The sequence below is a fragment of the Ornithodoros turicata genome, chromosome 6 (genome assembly GCF_037126465.1).
Source record: "Ornithodoros turicata isolate Travis chromosome 6, ASM3712646v1, whole genome shotgun sequence".
NCBI lineage: Eukaryota > Metazoa > Arthropoda > Arachnida > Ixodida > Argasidae > Ornithodoros > Ornithodoros turicata.
In genome coordinates, this window is record NC_088206.1 from 72,705,553 (window position 1) to 72,711,552 (window position 6,000).

Here is a 6,000-nt window from a genome sequence, read left to right on the forward strand (position 1 = left end):
GTATATAGAAAAAAGGAATCTTGCCTCTTCGCACGGCATATTGCGCATATTGGCATTTTGAACTTAGCGTATTGCGACGTGCAAACGGGAATGCGGAACGAGGACAGCGGCGACAGAGGTAGACAGGCTTTGCAGTCCCTGGGCAAGCTTCAGCGCAACTTGTGCCGTGTTTTGCTGAAGGTGACCGTAGGAAACCTCATCTACTGCTTCTGTAATCCATTGGACTGCGCGCGAGATTTTGCCCCGCAGCGATATCGAAGGACTATTTTATCGCTTTTGTCATGGACTACCAAATAGCCCGTTTTTTAACCCTTTTTGACTGACCGAGACCTGTTCGTCAGAACAGCATGCGTATGCTGGATGCACCCGGATGGAAACGTAAATGAGTTACATAAGGTGAAAAATTCTAAAGTGCTTCAGAAGTGATGACCATTGAATATCGTGGATATACATTCCCGTCATCTGAGTTCGCTCTATATACATAGAAAGCAGCCTTTCTCTCAAGATGACATCGCAGGAGTTACGGGTACAGTTCATTGTTCTCAGTTGTCTCGTGACGTAAACCCCAATTATTAATTATTAATTAATTAGCTCATTGCTATCAAAAAAGTCTCGCAGTGATTAAGAGAAACCGCAAACAGGACGGCTGTCTCTGCTCAAATATTTGGATATATGTTCGTTGTAGTGTCGTTCGTTGAACAGTCTTTGAGTTTGAGTTTGATTTGCAATTTTCGTGCGCAAAGAAATCTGGGATCATGCTGCGCCTTGAACAGTCTTTCGTAGCTGTTCCAGGAACGCTTGGACTAAAACTGACCGCCAAGTTGAAGTTGAACGCAGCCTTCGCGAGAAATCCTTGGTTCCCCGAGACTATCAGAAAATTTGTACAGAGTTGAACCGGCTAACAGGCGTCAGCAGATGTCGTCCGACACGAAATTGCTCCCACTTCTCAAATATTCTCCCGTAACAGCAGCGTGCGACGTTGACAGTCTCATCATACAAGCTGATCCTGAGGACAAGCGTCAAGGCTTCAGCCATGAGAGCTTGGAGCACGCTATCTGTAAACTAACCGAACAGACCTGTGAGTCGGAGGGACAAGTAGCCGGGGGAAACGTCGTACTAGCTCAAAAATCGGCGTGTTTTATTTCACTGAATGTTTCCGCTTTTTTTTTTGTTTTTTTGTTGCATATTTGCGTGAAATTTCGTGCATTTTTAGTGCGTATAAATCCGCGGTCTGATGATGTGTGTAAACCGTCTGGAGACGAGTCCCGTTGTTGACTCGGAAATTTGCCCCGTCATCGAAATACTGAGCCAAGTTGCGGAATTTCTGCCCCCCCCCCCCCCCCCCCCCCTCCCTTGTCTTCTGTCACTCTTTGTCTTTCGACAAGAAGGAACACAGAGGAACACTTTCTTCCTGGTCCTGGCACAAAGAGCGCGACTTTTTGGTAAACTTCCAGGGGATCGAAGGTCCAAAAGTTATGCAACCGCCTCAAAAGTGTCCTATTTCTGCATGCACGGCTGACCGGCGTCATACGAGAATGCACCAGTGGCCGAATGTATAAAACATATGGGGCCGGCCAGGGAAGCGATGGGTTTGAATACGGCTTCGCTGTCTCAGGTTTTTCCGGCATGCACTCTTTCCACTTTCTGGATGCCACAGGGGCGTAGCCGATATAAAAGAGGCCTTCCCTACTGGTAGTCCCAGCCCCCACCGAAAGAAATCCCTAGCCACGCCATTCCTGGACGCCCTCCGCTCCTTCCTGCTGTCCTTTCTACGTCCGGCTCACAGCCACATTTGCTTCGCGGTGCCAATACGGAATAATAATAAAAGGAATGCCTCGAGTATTTCTGCAGCTTTCACGATCGTCAAGGATGGCGAAGTACTCATATAAGCAGAGTTGTACGTAACGCGGTACTAGTAATTGCGTTACTAGTAATCAATTACCTTTTTCAGTAATTTTTTACCGTAATCATATAAGTTTGTGAGCAAGTAATTTTCTAAGTAATCTGATTACAATTTTCGGTAATCAATTACTGAGTAATCGATTGCTTTTCTAACCTTGTGTCAACAATGGCAACCCTTTTCCAAGCCAATCTGTACTTCTGTTCCACCACGAGTTCGACTGAAGCAATGACGTAGAGGTCACTGTGACGGCAGTCTCTTAGTCCCAGTGTTGTACGTAGCGCCGTTACTAGTGGCGGCGCTACCGTATCCGTTACTTTTTTCGGTAGCGGAGTAGAGATCGCGCTACTTTTTTAAACTGGTAACGAAAGAAGTACTTCCGCTACAAATTTGCGGTAGCGCAATCTTTGAGCGCTACCGCTACTTTCCGAGCTGGGGTTCGCGACAACACGACTTCGACCTATCATCAAACCTCCACTCTGCCTGCCTTCGATCAAGCTGCCCGATATCACAACTCATTCTGGGGAGAGCGGGCAAATAGCCGAAAGGAGGGCACAGAGGCCGTTATCTTACAAAGAGGGTGTGTCCTCCACGTGTTCCCTATTTGGGATGAACCTTCTTGAAGATTTGGTGCATTGTCGGAGTTGTCTGCAAACTGACGTCACTCCATCCTGGAGCCGTTCTCGCTAGCTATGAGTCATGACATTCCACGTGACATTCCACCACGTACGCTTAGGTGCTTGACAGTTGCCATTTCTTGTCCGCTGCGATGGAGGGACGATGGCCTGCTACAGTACAAAACAGTAGCGTGGTGTTCAGATGTCTACTATGCGCTTCGGTGGGAAAGCTTTATCTGTGCGTCAAGGAAGTCAACGTCCAATTTGAAAAAGCACACCATGGTATGTTTACTAACTTCTCGTTCCGGGCAATCCGAGTTCTTTTTGTGACAAAGCTGTTGAGCCTTTTATCGGTAGACTTGCTTTGTGCTTTATTTGCTTTAGAGGAAGAGAAAAAGATATGTAGGATACCGAGTAGGCTTTAGTAAATCTGTAAAAAAAAAACGGTTTTCAAAATTTTAGCCTTCAGGCAACCTACGTGTAACCTCCATTGGACGTCGATTTATTATTTTGAGATATTGTTTTATTTTATTATTTATTATTTAAGGACGTTTGAAGTACGTCATCAACGATACTGTTTGTTTCTTTCCTAAAAAGTAGCGCATGAAGTATCGCGTTACTATTTACGGGTAACTGTAGCGGTATTCCGCTACTTTTAGGTACGAGTGACGATATCGGAATTTCGTTACTTTTTGCTCAGGTAGCGCGTATCGGTATTGCGCTACCTTTTTCGGGTAGCGGGTACAACACTGCTTAGTCCACACGTGTTCCATGCACACCACAGTAATACGATAATCCCTTACGACCGCGACCTACTGGAGCAACAGTCAAATAGGTGACTGTATTGATACATTGGGCGGGCTAAACATAGCAATATAGTAACAAAACGACGCGCATGTTTCGACTTGGATGTTTCGATGTTGTTTTAAGTGTGTAAATAAATCTATAATAAACGCGTGTACGTGTTTTGAACGTTGCTTTCAAACGTATTTGTGAATTTCACTTATCATGTACGCTGGTGTCTCATATTAGAATTTGCAGCAAGAGCTGCATGGTTGCATTCCCCGCAGGCTTGTTGGCTTTGGTACGGCTCACGATTTGAAAGTAATGGTAAAAGTAACGCGTTACATTTTTAATCGGTAACGTATTACATTTGTGATGAAGTAATTTGTAACGGTAAATAATTACTTTCCGCGCAGTAGTAACAGCAATTTAATCAATTACTTTTTTCGAGTAACGTGTAAAACTCTGCATATAAATGAAGTGAAGTGAACTTGAAACTGTATGGGTTGCAACCCGGGTGTGATCCACGCGTTGACAATGTGTGCTGATGAAACCGAGACAGGGAATACTGTAATTTGGAACAGGATCTAATTTCGCGACAGTTTGGCGGGCCTACACTTGCCTCGTGAGTGAGCTATACCATTACGTTCTTGTCGTACGCCGCATGTGGCTTGAACCGTACCGGGGTGCTTACACAAAATGCACGTGCGCGTAACAAACAGTAAGAGGTCCAACGGCCACGAAGCGATAGAAGTTGGAAATAATTGGGCAGCAGGAGCTAGGAAAGCAACGAAAGCTATCGTTTCGAGGCAGTACTGGTAAAATTAACTCCTGGTTTTCGAATAATTTCGAATTTTTGAAGCCTACGGAAATGCAGCAAAAATACATCCAAAAACAAATTACAGTGATACAACATTGAATGGCCTCGTAACATTATGAAATAACTGGACAACTTCTGTTTGTCAGCTATACAGCTGCCACGTTTCCGGAGGTCTCAAAAATTATAAACTCTGAATGCCAGTAACCCTAAATATTGGTTACAAATATGGTCTGCATTGTAGTAACTCCCCACTCATCATTTCAAAATAAAGTTGTTGTTGTTGTTAATCTGCATATACAGTCAGCATGCACTCGATTTATGAACGAAAAAAAAATATTTCTTAAGTCGAGGGATTCATAAACAAAAGTTTAGAATGAGGCAGGGGAAGTGTCTTGTCCCAAAGAGGGAATTCGTAACTCGCGCATACGTGCATCTCAGTACCTGACTGCATACATGTATCTCAGTCACACATCCTAGTATCAAAGAAGTAAGACACTGTGATACGGAGTTGAAATCACACTATGGCGAGTCAATTTCTTCTTTTTTTTTTTTCAGCGACGGGTTAACAAAACTGTGCGCAAATGATTACATCGCACATACCTCGGTGTTCTTTTCGCATTTCTTCCATTCACACGTGTCCTGCACAGCGCGCTTCTCCGCGTGCTCCATACTTCCCGCACGTTCGCCGTACAAACCAGCAAAGTCTTCGCTTCCCCTAAGTAAGCCAGTTTTCTTACACGTGCCGTCGAAGCGTAGCGGCTAATCTTCATTCTAAATGGAGGTGAGGGGACTGCCCAATCTGGGAATTTTCCGAAAAGTCCGTCCTTGACAGCCAGGTTGCCAACTTTTTAAAGCGCGTATTTCATTCTAGATGAACTGGTACAGTACAGTGCTGTACATTTCTGAATCATTCTCACTTCCAAAAACGCAGGAGAAAGAGAGAGAGAGAGAGAAAACATAACACGGTTGGGGAAATTCGCGGAACGAGTTATTCTATGCTGGTTTGACACGGTCAGTATTGATAAGAAAAGTCTCATTCCTTATCAGACATATTGTGTAACCGAAATACGCTATTAAAAGAGCAATAAAATGAGAAGGGAGGCAGATTAGGCGATTTCGAAATTTAATCGAACCTTTCCTTTTTAATAAATTACTCCTAAATATATTTTATTCGTTTTACTCGTTATATTCACGATGTATATGGACGAGTGGATACAGTATTCGCTGCTTGGTGGGTGGTAGTTTCAAGGCCATTCAAAGGTTGAGCGGTGGTGGGCTCCAATCCTTCCATCCGGCTACGTTTTCCGGCAGACTTTCCCGACGTCACAGTTTCCCCTGGAATTGGCCCGGGGCGCACATGTCCGTCTACCCCCACCTGTACGGCGCTCATCTGACGTAGCGGAGTGGTTCCCAAACTGTGGGTCGCGACCCCCACGGGTGTCGTGACATGTTCCGAAAGGGGTGCGAAGCGACCCACGCCATGCCCGCTACTCTGCGTGCTTCGGAAGCCCGGGGCAGTAGACCCCGAGGTTTCTCATAAATGCGCTTGCATGCGGGGTACGCGACGCTTTCCATGCATCACACAGCCTCGCTTTCACGTCTACTTTCACTTGTGCACCGGAGCAAAAATCTATGTCGTGAGCTCCACTCGCTCCCACTAAAGGCCACAGCGTCTGTGTCTATCGCGGCATACACGGACGCCCCGTCTTCACGGTGCACCGCGCAGTGGTGTCTTCTTGAATTAGAGCGGACGCCAAAAACCTAAGGGAACCGTTTCGCGTGCGGTGTCGGTGAGCGAAGCACGCGTTGTGCAGCATGTCGTTGTGCAAGTCGTTTTGGCCCAGAGAACTGGCTCTGAATGTAGCTCCAATACAATGTCT